Raw genomic sequence first — 18,346 nt, 5'->3', positions numbered from 1 at the left:
ATTTGATCCTACATCTTTTTGCTAGCGCCTACTCCATGGGTCAGGAGGCTTTTAAGCCACGTGATAAATATCTCCTATGCGATCTCTGTTTAGATTATAACGACTGCATCTGGAATCGCCGCGAGTTACTGTTTTCTCAATTTTTACTTTGCTTTTCGATAGTAGTATAGCAAATCGGAAATATCGTCTTTGACATTGAAAGGCTCCTGGACAAAATCTACTGGTGAGACCGGAGCGCTGCGAATTCGGACGTACTTTTCTACCAGTGAGGAGGGCCATAAGTTAGAACACCGCCTGGAGGTTATGCAGACCTATTCTTATATTATAATATTAGTGAATCATCGAGGATAAAATCAGCTACGTTAGAAACAATTTGTGCACAAATAAATCTCGAGCCCAGACGGTATGATGCCAGTCATGCTTCGTTGTGCTTCGACCTGTAGAGAATTATCAGCAATTATCAACAATCATATATACGAGAAAGCAAGATAGATTTTTTTTACAGAATGTGGCGATGTGGGGTATCAAATGAAAGGGCTGCATCAGAACTTTTCTTAACTGGTCCTATTTATTATATTGGATGAAACATAGGTAATGAGGGCTCAAATACGTACCCCAAATAGTGAAACAGGTCACGTCGTTAGAACCGATCCAACCAAAGAATTTGCAAAAAAAAAACAATGGTCTAGGCCTAGGTCTCAAAATAAACCCCAATCCGGTGTCTGCTCAAATAAATATTACGATATTTTAAAAATGTTCCCGGAAGCCATCCTTATCTTCATCATAAAAGAACTAAATTTGGCGTTGGTATAAATAATATTATACATATAATGAAATATAAGGCATAATGTTGAGAAGTATGAAGGAAATCCAAAGTGATAGAAGATGAAAATATTCCATTTTGTCTAAATTTAGTGCATTCTAAAACGTGCCTGAGGCCACAATCGATATATCAATTTGTCAATACCGCAAAAAGTGAGCTCATATCAGTGGGGGACTTTTTTTATTTTTTTGGTCATTTCTTCATCAGCATCAATTGTATATGGTATATGTACATACTAATGAAGTTTGCGGGCAATGCGGGCAAGATTTGTAGGTCAGCACCAGCAGTATTTAATAAACGCATTTCATGCTTTTGTGCACGATGTAAATCGGGAATATGTGCACGATCACTTGATATACAGACATATATATGTATAGTATTCGGTAATAGGCAATGTTTGTTTCTTTAGGTGAGTATAATGCCGGACACTTGCCGCAAATTCCAAATCTCCAACAAATATTTACCTTGATTTTGTGTATCAACATCGTCATCGTGGGCAAGTGCGTTACACTAGCCCTAGACGTGCAACCAAGGGGGTATGTGGGCAAATTGCGGTCTGATACTAGCTCACCGAAGGAGAAGAAGAAGTCTTCCCTGATCACTTCTTACTGGAGTATGGGGCTTCCGCAGAATCAGACTGTGCTTCACTTTCACTATTATCCCACTTAAACCTGTGCAAGTGATAAGCTCACAGCAGTTTTCATTTCTTGGATCATTAGAGTGCTATAAGCTAACGTCCCACATTCACTTTTATTTTATTTATAATTTACTTCATAATTGAAGTCATGGCCCGTTGTGCAATATCGTTAACATCTTCAATCTTTGGAATACTTGCTGATGCAAGTCAACAGTAATTAAATCGGGTGATGTAAGCGGCACGGATCCCACTAATAATTGACACTAGTTTTCCAGGAATTAGTAGGGCGGATCGATGGAATAAAGTATATCGTAAGAGTATACTGCGGGTGGTTGCCATACATAAATGGTAACATTTCAAAAATCGACTGTCGATTGTTGAGAAATTAGAAGGCAGAACTCAGGAGCCCTAAGGAGACGGAAGGTGTATGCCCGAAAGTCAAGTACTCTGTGACCACTAAGTTCAATCACACTAACGGAAGCTGAAGAGGACTGAAGAAACGTAACAGGATTACCTAAAAAATACCAAAAACACAGGATCAAAGCAAACGCCCACATACCAAAAGCAGTAGAAGGATGTTATTGATGCAAATATTGCGGACATTTTAGGAATTATATCATTTCGCACTATAGGAACTATCGGAGAAAACTATTTAAATCCAATACACTGTTTCTTTTTAAATAGTACACATTATGCTCGAGTTTACAGCCCCTCGGAGATAACAATCGAGTTTTTTCTTAATATTATACTTCCATTTAAACATTTGTTTAGACTTTCTATGAACTACCTCATTCTTTCTTATAGAACACACTGTCCCTTACGGCCGCTTTTCCGCAAAAGAGCATAACAACAAGATGACCTCGCGAGGACATTTGCAAATAGTGACCATGGCTCTGACATTCTAGCTGTAACACCATGCGTCGGGTACTACGTACTCAAGTCGGCCCCCCTAAGTAAATGAGTCTGCGGTTATTCATTCCGGCCGCCGACCAGCACTCGCGTAAACTTCTTCGATTCGCGAAAATTATGTACCTTCAACTGGGCCTCTAGCTGCAAGAAGTTTACTCGTAATCCGAGAAATGGGAAGATCTCAGTCATACGCGTTCTTCTCGATCCTCCCAATTCTAGTGCCAAATTTCTCGGCTTGGTATCAGTTTACTTAAAAGATATCTTTCCCCAGCCGCATCGACATTTAACATTAGGCACTTCATTAAAACACTCCAGTTAAGATTCGCGAGCGCCGAGGCTCAAGAAAGTTAGAACTCTATCCGCCAATTTGAAATTGTCCGCGTGCCAGTTTGGATCTAGTTTTTGGCAGTAAGTAACTCTGTTTGCTCAGTGTCTGTTCAATATTTGATTTATTTACGAGTTTTTGGTACAAGGTGTTATCATTATTGTCACTTCTGTGGTTAAAGTGTGTACATTGTTAGGTGACAAAGTGAGTGTACTTATTTTGTGATTGGTGATTGGGGCAGGGAGAACAGATGTGATATCACTGTAACTTGAATATTTCATATTTGGTGCAAGTAGATCCAGACCGAAGGAAGGTGGGTGAATTCATCTCTAAATCAGATAGAAAAATGTTCTTCATTGTTTTGGAATCCAAAGCTTAGCCCTTATAATATAGTGATTTACTTAGGACTAAATGGCAAGTTTTTATTTATAAGTACGGTTTCATTATTGATTGTACACCGCATATGTAAAATACCTGTGAAAACGTTACACATAATTACGTAAATAAACTTCTGCATTTCTTCAAAATAATCAATAGAAATCATTCTCGAATGATACCCGTTTACGTGAATTTCTTTACAACCTGAAGTTAAACTAACCAGAATGTAAACTTCATAGGGTAGAAACTGTCTGATTAAATTTTGATTTTATTTATCGAATTAGTGCAATACAAGCCTTGATTTGGTATTGCCTACAAGTTTAGGAAAGTTTATCAACAAAATGTATAAGAAACCTTAACTTTACTAATACAAACAAAAGCTGTCCCTGAGCTACACAAAAGGAAAAGGACCGGCAGACAAACTCTAAAATTATTGTAATTGGTTCCGCATATTTGACTGCCATAACTTAATTTAGTCGGATATTAAAGTATCCAAGGATATCAGGATTATAATCAATAAATTCCTTCTCTCTAAATGTATTATATGTATCACAGGTGCGTGCGTAAGGTTTGCGGTTTAAACCTCACTCTACCGGAGGCTAGACCCCTTTGGATGACGATTTCAATAAGATAATAAATTCACTGAGCAAAATCTTTTTCGGGTATCAAATAAGTTTTGGAGATTCTTGCGCACGGGATTGACATGCAATGCTGTTAATAATAACGGTTTTTCCATCTAAAGGCAAAGAATTCCAGAGAAGTCCTTCTTTAAAAAGATCTTAATTTGACTAATGGGGAAAAATTATCTAAGTGCAATCTCGCGGTGTTTCTAGCGATTCTCTTACTTGTTAGGACTGATGAAGGGAACAAGTGGTTCTCGAAATATCAGTATTTGCAAGATCAACAAATATCACTAGCGAATAGAAAAAGTAAGTCTCAATTATTTCAAAGGGAAAAATTATTCGTAAAGTTTTGGTTATGGCTCGTTAATCTAGGCTTCAAAATACATCCGAGTCTGGTATCTGCACTTTAACAAATTCCGACTTGCCAGCAACCTTAACTTCACCCTAGGAGTGTAAAAGGCGGAAACAACAACAACCATAAAGTACCGTCTGGACTGGCAGTATCATATTAAGGTGAATTTTGACAAACTAAAGGGTCGTACATTTACATATATAATGAAATCCTGATAATTGGTAATACCCATAATTCCCATCAAACTGTCGGTTTTTCGACAATACGAATTATCAGAATTCTATCGTATGACAAGGTATTCTTACTAGCTAGAACTTTTTGGACAATTGACTTCAACTTTTTTTTAAGTTTTTGCAATAATAATCCTACTTTTTATATCCAAATGATAATGATAATGATATATACATTATATTCAACCAAGAAGACTGAATATAAAGCACAGTGATGACTCTACAAGGATGAAATATTAGCACTAAAAACACTAATATCCAGAAGCACCATGACTCCAAGTATTTAGGTCTTATTAATTATCCCCATATCCGAGTGGCTCAGTGGTTAGAGGGTTAGACTATTTAAATTTTACTGGTCGCGGTGGGATTTGCATCGTCACTTGACGTCGGATCCAGTCGACTCAGCTATAAACGAGCACCTGACTCAAATCAGGCTAATAATCACAGGCGAGGGCAATGCTGACCACATTGCCTCCTACAGAGCACTGTAATCTTACGGTTTTGAATGTAGTGCTCTAACGCGTTGCAAGGCCCTGATTAAATTAGATTTTCGCGGAAATGATTATTATCATATATATTATGGCCTTATATTATTCCCTTATAGATATGGTTATATAGACTATTCGGCGCGGAAGTTTTGACAAAGCGCGTGCAGAACCCCTCTTTAGAAAATCTTCCCCCAAGTATGCTAGTTTGAAATCTAAGAAAGCTGATCTGGAAAATCTTTTCTACTCCTAATGTTGGGTGGAAATAGCGGACCCAACCACCCCACTTTCGTCTAAGTAATAAAAACTCAAATACGATATTTCATCAAATTTACAGCTGTAGCGGAAGTGCGTACACAAATGACTCATGAAAAACAAAAGTACCTTGGACAAAAAATTGAAAACTAGTACGATAAAATGCATAAAATAGGAAAAAGTGCGATGGCGAAGAAAAGGAAATACCACAGAAAAGTCGTTACGAAATAGTGAAGTTTCATGAAAATCATACCTATGAGCTACGATGACGGGAATCGGTTGGTTTGAACCTTCATCGCGTCCAGAGAAGTGGGTAGATTGGTATTTCATTGGCCAGTTCATAGCTTAAAAAGTATTAGTTAATGGGCTGGGTCCTAATTTATGACAGATGGCTGCCAACTTGGGCATAGAACAATAGTTTTTCTTTCGGCAGAACATAAACAACAAATACACTTCCCATTAAGAATGAGAGGGGTTACACTGTAATATTCTATATGCCTCAATTGCTAAACGTTAACCTGATTGAATATCTGTAGTATTTGCGATCTTCGGATGGTACTGTAAGATGCTTTCATCGATTTTTATAGTGATGTGATTCATTATCTTACAATTGTAAGTACTGTCAAAGGAATGCATACAGAAACATTAAAACTGAAAGACAAGTACGTTCACGAGAATTCGAATCTAATTCTTCGTTGCACCCCATTTTTAACTTTATTAAAATCGGATTACTATCTGTCCGTCTCGGAGACGCCTGAAGCGATTCACACAAAATTTGGTGGAAAGGTGGGAACTGGAAACACTCATGCATACAATGAGTTACATAAGACTACGCCGAATTTAAGGGAGCCCCATACATGCTAAATGTGTCTCACATAATATATGTATATATTACGTGCTACGTACAAATGGGGCAAATGCACACCCAAATGTCTTTATAAAAGAAATACACAAAACTTTTCATACCTGGGGTATGTAACTTTAAATATAGTTGTTTGGGGTCTCAAACAAAAGGCCTTGTCAAGTATTTTCTGAACCGGTATTAGATTTAAAATCTGTTGGAACGGAATTTTCTTAGAAATCACCGATCTCAAAAGAAAATTGCAAAGCAGCTTCTATGCGTTATCTATTCCTCAAAATACCCTCCATACCTTCTCAAATTAAGTTAGTTATAGTATATCACTGTTTTTGGGAAATTGATTTGAAACTCCCATTTAGTTTACCCTAGAGCTATAAAGCTTGGTATCTCCAAGTTTGATTAAAATCGTGCTATTACTGACAAAGTTATGGCAGCGTAAAATTGTCTCTTCTGTGTAAATTCAACCCAAAGTACTAAATGTCAATATCACACTACAGTCTGGCACACTAAATGCATATACATATATTACGGGCTGTGTACAATTGGAACAGTTCTGCTCTTGAAGTGTCTAGCTTCCGGTGTTCAACTTGTTTCCTTCTTTAAATTATTTGCATCATAATATTCGTTGGTGCGACAATTCAATTAGATCAGGATGTTGAAGCCTGTTACAGAACTTCAGTCCAGGCCATAAATATGCACTACAGGCCTACCGTACACTGTAAGGTCAACATTGCGGTAGTTAGTGATTATGACCATGATAACGATACAAATCCCTCTGCTACCAGCGGAACTTGAACCGCGACCTTCCGCTGCGATAACCTAGGGCTTAGCTACTAAACCATCCGGACAATGTCATGTACTGCAAAGAAATAAATGCTTTGGTTTTGTTTTGATCTTTCACTGTGTTGTCTCATACGTGTTTAGATAGACGTTTCCCAGCCTCACATCTATTATCCACCGTATATATGCCGAAATGTTAGTTACAATACCTGACATGCAGGATTGACACAAAATTCAACAATACATAACATAGTTCACGTACTCCATTAGCCTATCTTCTTCATGTCATCTTATTCTCCATTTTTTCTTGTAAACTACAACTACCTTTCCAATAATGCTTTCTTATACCATACTAAGAACTGTTAGCCGTTTCCTAAATCCTTTACAGATTCTACATCCATATTAATTCTGTTGCGGTGTTCAGACAGACGTCTGACACTCCCACAGAATTTCAAAGCCGGTTCGAAGATATAAATATTAGAAATCTTCGCATAGGCAGTTTGAAAGGTTTATTGAGATTCTAAAAACTGTGAAAACCGGAAAACTTACTATTCTGCAACACAGAAAAACAATGAAACCAATCTGTTTACGCATTTCAAGTAAAACTAGTGAATCTTTTATTGGACGATCGTATTTGTAGCATTTATTTTTGGAAATTGGCATTCAGAGACCGCAAATTAAGTTATTTGTGGAATACAAAATTACTTGCATTTTCGTTATTGAACTGATTTGCAATTGGTTTGCAGTCGTGTATATTGGGGGATTCTGATTTTGGGAATCACAATGGTAATTCTTTCCAAAAAATGCGTGATGAGTCTGTTAAAGTTTTTGTTTTTTTTTTAGTTTACTTTTCCTTACCTCAATTTTTCTTCATTTGGAATAAATCTATATATATAGGGTAAGACTTAAAGGATCATAGATATCAATCCCCAACTAATTTTTGACCAAAACGGTTTCTGATTAAAAGGTTAATGCTAATACATTCCTTGAAAGCTTCTGAATCAGACCAAATCTCACGGATTTTACCGTACTCGAAAGAAGCCTTATGCATATATGGTATTTTTAAGTAGTGCTTTTAGTAGCCGATAAAACCTCATTTCATGTCAAGATGCAATGTCGTGCCGTATCTAGTATCAGACGACAGATAAACAATTGCAAAATTGATTTACCAATGAATGCCTGCAGCACTGGGTTGTTAGTATCCAAGGCAAATATCGATATTGATGAACAAAAAGCCCTAGAACTTCTGAAACACATGTTCCCATTGATTACATCTGTTTTTATGTACACCATATTCACCTTTTCTTGCTGTGCACAGATATATTTGAATAATGAAATGTGGATATATATGTATATACAGTAATAAATATACTGAAATGTCTGGCCATCTCCCTTATTTCTGTTTCCGTTAAGTGCAGACATTATAAATTTGGGAAATAAGATTTGTTCGATACTCGTACATAGGATGTGATGATTGCGAATTGCTTCCCCCAACTAAACTGCTAAACAATTTTAATTGAACAAACGAGGACTGTACTCATTGGATAAGCAAATTGTAAATTACAAAAAAAAATGTTTTTCAAATTAGTCGGGTCGTTCCTATCAGACAATGTGATCAATACAAAAATTTGGTTCTCCGTAAACAAATGATAAAGACTAAGGAGGTTATTTATCCATTTATTTGACTAAGCGTATATAAGTGCTAATTTTCGCATATTGGTTCTAGATGCAATAACATGCTTTTTAAGGTTTTGTGTGAAACAAAACCTTATTAGAATCGAGACGGTGTCTGTCTGTCCGTCTGTCCGTCTGTCTGTCTGTCTGTCTGTCTGTCTGTCTGTCTGTCACACCCGATTTATTCGGAAACGACTGGACCGATTGTCACAAAAATTGGTGAGAGTATGTAATCTGGTGATCCCTTTACATGCAGTAAGTGGTGCCATCTTGTGTTAAGTTTAAGGGGGGGCTCCCCATACATGTGAATGGAGGGTGCAAATTTTTTTTTCACAGAATGTAGCCATGTAGGGTATCAAATGAAAGGTCTCAATTAGTACTTTTCGAATCTGGTTCAATATTTGATATTAGATGAAACATAGGGGAGTGAGGATTCAAAATATGACCCACAAAAAGTGTAACAGGTCTCGTTCTCAGAACCTATTCAACCGAAAAATCTGAAAAAAATCACAGTGGTGCGTCTCTACGAAATCTAGGCCTCAAAATATATCCGGTTCCGATATCTCCACAAATAAACTTAATAATAGTATATTTCCACATTTTAGAAATTTACCCGGCACCCCCCCCCCTTATGTTCATCCCAGAAGTACAAAATGGCATGCGTATAATGAAGAACATGGTGCACAACTCGGTCAAGTTTGAAGAAAATGCAACTATTATTAACAAAGTTATAGGGGGTGAAACTTTACAATTTGTTATGAATTTCGTGCACTCTACAACCTGCATGACGTCATCATCACATATCAATTCGCCAATACCACAACGAAATGAATTCTTATGAATTGGGTCGCAGAGAATTATTTTGTTTTAGTTTTTTAGTTATTTGTCAACCAGACATGTGTGTATGTAGGTATATAATAGATGCGTGCTAATGAACTTTGCGGGTAGTGCCTAATTCAAATAGATATAAGAAGTAAATCGGAAATATGGGTACGATCAATTTATATACGTGCATATATGTGTACAGCATTCGGTAATAGGCAGTTTGTTTGTTTAGGGTGGGCGTGATATCTATGGCTGTAATATGTACGTATGTCTCGTAGTTTGGAAAAATATGAAGGATTATGTTGGATTTGTAGCTATATACGGACAGAAAAATGTGCGTCACATAAGATGAACACAAAACCTTTATACCCGAAGCGCGAGCTTCCGGTATTCCGACTTGTTTGTGGATGGGATGGGTTGCATTGTCTTAAGATGTGACATTGCAAAATACTCGTTCACTGCTCGGTCGGCTCGATCTCTTTGTAACCATTTAGCGTTCTTAGATGGCTGCATACTTTTGAAGGTAAATATAAAATACAGTGCTTAAACAAGACGAACTACGTAAATACGAAAAAAATATTAATCAAATATTGATTTGTAACAAGCCCAAGTCAATAATTTAACTTTGTTCTGATTTTGTAAAAAACAGGAACGGTGAATTAGAATTTCAATAAAATTTCCATTTACAACGTCTACGAAGCCACTCTGTCCTTAGTCAGTATTGAAAATATGGCTCCTTGCTTGTCTACTCATACCTCTAATCTATACTTGCATTAAAAAAACTTCGAACGAGTTTGTCGCTGAACAGGATTTCAACAAATTGTATAATATAATTCTGCCTGAAACATTATACATAAATAACGACGATGGTTCCATAGTGCGTCCTATTGGTGGTTGTTAAACGCATGAAAAGCTTGTATCATAACAGCAAACCTGTTGCTAATGCAAGAATGCTTTCTTAAGGGGGTCATCCCGTGTGAAGGCCGTTTTTTTTGCCTTTTTTGAAAAATTATTTTGAAGAACTGGATAGAGATGGAAACGTGATTTTTGCACCATATGTTTACTGATATCTCTAGTATATGTGATAAATTTTTCAGCTTAATTGCGTAGCTAATTTTTGGAATACGTGCCAATTTATGCACCCATCTCCAAAAAAAGGTGTTTTTCTCCTGCCACGCTGGAGGGCGCTGCGTTCACCTGAGGAAAAAAAAACCAAACGGCATTTTAATGTGGACAATATATTAAATATTAAAAGGTAAACTTTTGGTGGGCTTTTTGAATTTTGGTGTTTTTTTACGGCTTTTTTATGAATAAAAAAAACTACCCGTCCGATTGCAATTATCCTAGTTTGCGGACCGTAGAAATATGTATTAAAGAAGTCGTGAAAATTTCAAAGAATTTGGTTGGATAGATTTTGAGCTATGGTGGCAGCCGATTTCCAAGACACAGTTTGAAAATTTAAATGTGATTATCAACAGAAAAATGTTAACTCACCATTAATCTGCTATACCTGGTCCATAGAGAGCACCCTCCGTTTCTTCAAAAAAGTCTTGTAAGGCGGATTGTGGCTCTCTGGTTTCAATTCTGGCTCTTTTATCGAAGTCAGTCGATCGTCGTTCCGTCCGCCAAATTCGCGCTTCATTACGGCGGTCGTCATAAACCTGACATATGTGACCAACTTGACATCCCATTGACACTAGGATGTTAAGAATGCCATTGAATCCTTCATTGAAAATAATTACAGCCAGAAAAGTGGCTATTTCTACGACCTTCGCGCCAGAATGAAAGTGTTTAGGAGCGAAAGTCCAGATCAATGCATTTAACGACTCACTGTTATTCTGGGTCTCTGCTCCTAAACATCTGTTCAAGAGATCATCTCGTGACAAATCTTCGTAGATTGGTTTGATGATTGTTTGAACTTCTTCAGTCAAAGGTGCCTTCTCGTGGTCGAAACTATTCAGTTCTCCTTTAGCTTCCGCTTTACGCCATTTGCACCAACTGTCCTCACTTGCTGGACAATTTTCATGCTAAGGATTTTCATCTGTACCACATTTATGGAAGAAAGTTTCCCAAATTCCTTGCTTCATTCCTTCTATCGAATTTGCGTGTCAACGAATAGCTAGCCCAGAAAATGTAGAGAGGTCGTTAATAACCTTATCAGTAAGTTTTCCAGCCCCTTTTCCACCAATGCCTTTGTGATTCTTCTTTGCATTTCTAAACCGCGTTCCCATTCTTTTTCGACATGTCTTACGTATTCCTTTTTTACTACTACGTATATTTTATTATTTGCAGAAATTTGCAGAAATACCGGAGAAAACTCCAGCAAAATCCAATATACAATATACAAAACTTGTCGCAATTGGAACATCCATGTTCATGGTTGCTAAAAGTTTCTTTGCTGATGTTGATGCGAAGTCCTTTTTCGTTTTTGATAAGATCGATTCCCATGAAATACTCGTTGTATAGTGCGAGCATGACGTTGAACGTTAAAGCGATCTCCCCTCGTACGATCCATTTAAAAAAATTACTGAAGACACAAACAGCACAATACTTACAACAAAATATCACTGAGTATAGCTTGAAAGCCTTTCAGTGCTGGATTATCCTTTTTATTCCAAACAGGAAATAAGTTTAGACAATTGATTGGGTTTCCACCTTTTTATATTTATACCTGTGTTCGAATTTATAAGGCTCAGGTAAAAAACTAACAGGTAAAAAAGATTCGATGCTCTTTCTCACCGAGTACTCTAGCCGCGGCTGCAAACTCCTTACCTGTTTAACCCTGTAATTTCTGAAGGACTCGGAATATCGGAAAATCCCCTTTCCCATATATTCTCCACAATATATAGATATAATTCATGCAAAAAAAAATCGATTTCTCCAACCCGACAGAGAGGATGACCCCCTTAATGTGTATACGGGCGATTCTCAATTAGAATATCTGTAGGTTAGTAAATAAATTGGAGAAGTCGCCATGCATATTCGTTTGTTGATTAGAAAAAACCAGATGAGGCAGTTGTAGTGAACAACGATCGATCGATTCCAGCAAATTTTCATCTCCATCATATAAAAGAAGCCGAAAGCTCTGGCTTGTAAAACATGGTTTTTACATATGATGAGAGAATCCTGCGTTCATAGTTTTAACAGAAACACAAAAACTGTAATTAGAATTTGAAGCTCTTGACAGATAAGGATATTACAAAGAACGCAAAACGTTAAACACAGAACTCAGAAAGTATGAGCGCGCTTTTGTGCGCATCGGCATTGACAAAATATCCCGGATTCCTTTATGTAACGCTAATAGATTTGATGTTGTCCGGTGCAGTCAGACTATATGCATAAGCTCCATCTGTCTGATTCTGTCACAGGCAGGACACTCAGATAGGAAATGTTCCTTGGATTTCACTTACTCATTACACGCGTCAGCTTGTTGAATTTGTATTCCAAACAAACGATCAACTAGTAAATTACAGCTCGTCAGAATGCTAACAATATTTTTGCAAGTCTTCCTGCTTTTAGGCTTTGTTCCTCATCCCCATTCCCCCTTTTTGATAGCTACATTGACTAATGTTAGTCTCACTTCAATTGCTGGTTTCAGACAACCTCCCTGTTTTCTTCTGCCAAGGCATCCGAGATTTCATTTTCCTCTACATAACAATGGCTGAGCAGCCAGGGCAGTCCCACATTAACATCCATATCAGATGATTTCTACATTCCTGAACGATTTGTGAAGTGATCAAAGGGCTACTTATTGTCTTTAGTTCAGCTTGGTTACCACTACAAATTCGGATGCGTCTGTCTCTCAATCGCAAGACACTTCACATTGTAGCTCTAACGATCGTGCACACTTCAGCCTGCAAGACCACTACATATTGCCCAAAGAAAATCCCCTCCTCACGTTTTTATCCTTATCCAGAGCAAGATTCTGTTTTCGAACCGTCGGCCCCTCAAGCGCTCTGTTTTTCTACACATATAAGTAAATTTAGCTGTAAGTGGTTATTATTGCAGTGCTCTGAAAATATATGTACATTCAGTACTCTATATATTATATTGAATAGTGTATCTAAAAGAACGTCGGATGTCATAGTCATATCGCCGGTAAAACCCAGCCACACAGTCCTCTGCAGTGAGGCTAGCTTATAAATGAAAACATTTTGGCCTCGCCTTAAGTCCCCGCAGTGTTGAAGCATATACTCTATGGGAGCTCATTTTACCTTTACCCCTACGTTCTTAAGAAGCTTTCTCTCTCAATTAAATCCAAGATATGCCAATTAATTGGAAAGTTTATCGGTCATTCTCATCATTTTTGGATTTGTGGTGTTATTTGGATTTACTCAAGTCGAGGCCAATCAAATTAACGAAACGTTATATATTTCTGAAGGTCTCTGAGTTTGAATCGTCATTTTCCCCATGTTTCAGTATAAAAATAACCTTCTGTCAAGAAGTAGGGGCATAGCTCGAAGCAACACATGCTACCTGAAATGCGCTTTAACTTTCCCACAAGATGGTCGAACTCACCCTCTACTCTTTAGCGCCAAGACCTTCTGGAATGGCCCACTCGCCGGCTATCTTGGGAGGGTAGAGTATTCTACTGGACAACATGATTGTCAATGCAACTGTTGCTTCTCCTTCATATGGGTCTTGTTGATTCTACCTCCTAACTACACCGCGTCCGGGTTACAAGTCTGTGCGCCGACCAAGTTCTTCGATTAAGTGTATCAGGTCACCGCACTCCGATAACATTTCGCAGGTGATTGCTGACGAAGGTTTGGAAGCCTTTTTATGGGGGTCACTTTCTCTGTACTACTCCCATTTAGCAACGCAGGACAGTCTTGATCTTAGTGCTGCGATAACTGCAGTTCCAAATTTTAGACAAAGCAGAACTAGCGTTGTTAATGCGTCCGGAAGCATTCAGTTTGGTGCCACCATCGACAGCCACCACGCTTATTAGATATACAAATTAGTCGCAGTTTTCGACACTCTGCCCATTGACACAGATAAGGAGAGTGTGATTACTCATTGGACTGATTGAACCTTTGTTTTGCTGGTCTTTCTTTTCATCTAGTGACCTCTTTTTCGAAATCCAAAGGCATTTGGCCAAGGCCCCTGACTCGATGAGTGAGTCGTCTGCATAGTCGGGGTCCTCAAATAGTCCATGGATCTGGACAAGGCAGTATGGAGTACATCACCGATAACAAAAAAAAACAAACCGGGAAACTTGAAGCTCGGCGTTTCAAGTATAAGAGGTTTTGTTAATTTTTTATGTAAGAATATTACGCTGCACGATGGTTCTACTTATATATAGCTCTTAGTGAGTGTGCGTAAAGATGTCCGATATTCTGTTCGACGTGGTACTGACATTTTGCCTTATGTGGAATAATAATTTGACGCGAAAGGGGCAAATTTCACCTACTATAACTTCATTTCATTTCATTTCGTACCTCACATGGCTACATTCGGTAAAAAAGATCAACTTAGGACAATGTCTCTTACTGCATGTAAGGGGATGTACAATTCCCACACAAACCGTTTCTGGGGAAAATGGTGTGGCAGACAGACTGAGAGAAAGAGAGACAAATAAACAGACGGAGGGACAGACAGATAGTATACCGGTTTTGATAAGGTTTTGTTTTCAGGATTATTCGTAAATGGAATTTTAATGTTTTGCTCGAATGTCAATTATTCGCATTAGTTATGACGTCAGCAAATTTGCATGGATTAAAATGCAGGGAATTCGAGTGAAATTGATAACTTTTAAACTGCGCTAACTTTGACACTAATAACGGATTTCCACGAAACTTAGCAGTGTTATGCAAGAGTCCGTCCGCCCTATATGCTGCTTCAGTATTCCTGAGATGAAATTAATTTCTAGTCAATTTCAAAAAGTTGGTAATGAAAAAGTATTTATTTGAGGAGATATCGCAATGAGACATATTTTGAGCCCTAAATTTCATATAAGGGCATCACCTTGATATTTTTTAGATTTTCGGCTTGATTCGTGTCCACATTTTAACTCTTCCCTAGCGCATTTTACAACTCTGTATTTGGTGAAAAAATTGTTTTGTTCTACACAAAACCTTAAAAATGATTGAGCTAATCATTCCACCTGAGCTACGTTTACTTACAGGATATATAATAACATGACAATAAATGTATTATTGCAAACTTCTATTCGCAAAGTTGACGTTCATGAGAAATTTTCACTACCAGGCGCAATTTTCTTTGTTTAAAATGTAGAAACAGGTGTAGCTTGTTTAGATAAATTTAAAAGCATTATTGATTCCTGTTTTTCCACTGATTCAGAAAATTAGATTACGTTCGGAAAATTAACGCTTTTAAGGAAAGTATATTAATGTCATCAATGTAATGGCATCAACGTAACGCCGAAAGTACATGCGGACATGCTAAATGCTTACATGTTGACATTTTTTGTGAAATAAGTGATAAGGGCTTAGGATATTTTTTAGAACAAGCTATAGATCGACTCATGGCGGTTTTAAGAAAATATTGAAAAAAGAAAAACGAAGTTAGTATCAGTAGAATAGCCAGCAAGTTTGGAACATATTAATTATAACCAAAATATATTCTTTTATTTTAAAGACATATTAACCCACTGTTTTTTATCTGCGAGTTTAATTATTATTATATAAACAATCTGTATGATTGACAGCTTTCAAACATAGTTACAGTTACCGAATAATAAGAACCCGTGTCAACAAAGTCAAAGATGGAAAATTTAGAAAATTTGAGGAAAAGAGGAAGCTGAACTCGTGTCAAATTTAAGAAAAGCTCGCAGAATTACTTAGAATTGATCGAACAACTGGTCAAAGGGTAGTATAGTTCCCAGGGCGAAACGTGGATTGGTACCCACGATGGAGCATAAAACCTAGGAAACGTCTGCTGAACCAACACCAACAGCTCTATTAAAAATCCTTTTCTCCACGTCCACGTGGTGACCGCTGGGAGCTCTTTCTGAACGAAAAGCTGCAGACGGAGAAGGATGAAGGTGAGTCCCCTGCGCCTAGAAACGGGACAAATTGTATCAACTGCTCCTTCAGGTTGGGGGTTGGGTAGGGCTGGTCCTCCACGGAAAACAACTTGTTACGAAGCCTCGGACTGGACGAATTACAAAACAACGAACCTGGCAACGACAAAGGAAGAACGATTTGCACATTTTCTCATTGAACGTGCGATCCCTGTACAGAGATGAAGCTGCCGAGCAGCTAGCCGATACCCTGACCCAATATACCATGTGTTCGGAGCAAGTTTCTTAGTCAGCCAAAAAATGAAACCTGCTGTTATTGGCTTTGAAAACATAAGGGAACGGCTATGCACTCTGCGCTTCCGAGGCAAATTTAGAAATATAAGCCCCGTTAACGTTCACGCCCCTGCAGAAGAGACTGCAGAGTCGGAGATGGATACCTTCTACGAGGCAGTAGAACGAAACCTCGAAGCCTGCCCCAGATATGCTATCCAAATCATACTTGGGGATTTTAACAGCCAAGTAGGGAAGGAGCCCGTATTCAGGCGATACGTTGGCTCCCATAGCTTACTCCAAAATACAAATGATAACGGATTGTGGATTATTCAATTGGCAGGGTCACGCGAAATGTTTGTTGGAAGTACTTGGTTTGCGCGCAAAGCGGTCCACAAACATATATGGGCCTCTCCAGACGGGACCACTTTCAACCAAATTGACCACGTGTTGATTAAACGCCTCCACCTCTCAACCTTGATGAATGTCAGATCATGTGGGGGGGGCAATATAGGCTCGGACCACTATCTCGTTAGCATGATGCTCCGAACTCGAATAACAACACCACCCAGAATCCCCTCTGACAATTAGGTGGGAGTTACCACTGAAACTATTAACAACACAACCCTCCGCGACACTTACAAGAGGGAGCCGCAATAACCGCAGTCAACAGAGGACCTGGAGATGGAGCTTCAACAAATGATCTTCACAGCACCCTGAAGAACGTTATCATTGATACGGCCACAAACATACTTGGCCCCCGCCGCAGAAAGAGTCGGAACGGCTGGTTTGACAATGAATGTAAGCTAGCAACGGAACGAAAGAATGCCGCATACCGAGTAATGTTGCATTCTGAAAGAACGCGGGCACGCGCAAAGACTTATCAGGAACTCCGTCGAGCGGAGAAGCGGCTTCACAGACGGAAAAAGGAAACCTGGGAGAACCAACAAGTCTGTAAACTCGAAAAGTACAGGCAACAACCGCACCAGGCGCGCAAGTTTTACGAACAGGTCAGCGGATGAAGCCTTATACACCTCGATGCTCATCCTGCCAAGACAGAGAGGAAAATCTGATTTCCGACAGAATGGGCATATTGGAACGATGGGCTGAGTACTTTGATGAGCTACTGAACAACCAGAACATCGGCGAGTTGGATTTCCCGCCAACTGAAAACGACGGACAAATACTGCCACCACCAAGTTTACGAGAAACAGTCCGTGCAATTCACCGGCTAGAAAAATCATAAGTCGCCAGGAGCCGATGGAATTACAGCTGAATTGGTTAAACATGGGGGCAACCAGTTACACCAAGTGGTTCATCAACTGATGCTCAAGGTATGGGACAGCGAATCAATGCCTGACGATTGGCAACGAGGCATTATCTGCCTCAAACATAAAAGGGGAGATATCACACAGTGTAGCAATTATAGAGCTATCACGTTGTTTAGTATCATCTATAAGATATTCTCCACTATCTTGCTAGGCCGGATAGCCCCATATGCCCGGAACGTCATTGGTCCATACCAAAGAGGCTTCACTCCAGGCAAATCAGCGACAGATCAGATTTTCTCGCTGCGGCAAGCGATGGAAAAACTGTTGGAATGTGGACATCAGTTGCACCATCTTTTCATCGTCTTTAAAGTCGCCTACGACAGCATAGCCAGGGTAAAACTGTACACGGCCATGAGAGAATTCGGTATCGCGACGAAATTGATAAGACTGACTAGGTTCACCCTGACCGAAGTGCGAGGCCAAATAAAAGCAGCAGAATCCCTTCCAGACCATTCGACATCAACAACGGTCTACGACAAGGGGATGCCCTATCATGCGTCCTCTTTAACCTGGCCCTCGAGAAAGTGATCCGTGATGCTGACGTAAATGCAAGAGGTACGATCCTCTTTAAGTTCACCCAACTACTAGCCTATGCTGACGATATC

At 38.8% G+C, this 18,346-nt stretch overlaps 1 protein-coding gene across 1 annotated transcript in view; it reads left to right on the top strand.

Moving 5' to 3' along the window:
- The first annotated feature begins 2,783 nt into the window (after window positions 1–2,783).
- LOC119646676 (lysosome membrane protein 2-like) overlaps window positions 2,784–18,346 on the top strand; it is an 82,324-nt gene continuing 66,761 nt past the window's right edge. Inside the window, exon 1 of the mRNA XM_038047210.1 lies at window positions 2,784–3,007. The gene's annotated coding sequence lies outside the window, so the exon portion shown is untranslated. The remainder of the gene's footprint in view (window positions 3,008–18,346) is intronic.

This window comes from Hermetia illucens, chromosome 1, assembly GCF_905115235.1.
Source record: "Hermetia illucens chromosome 1, iHerIll2.2.curated.20191125, whole genome shotgun sequence".
NCBI lineage: Eukaryota > Metazoa > Arthropoda > Insecta > Diptera > Stratiomyidae > Hermetia > Hermetia illucens.
The sequence above is the reverse complement of the archived record's forward strand: the minus strand, read 5'-3'. Positions and strand labels throughout refer to the sequence as shown.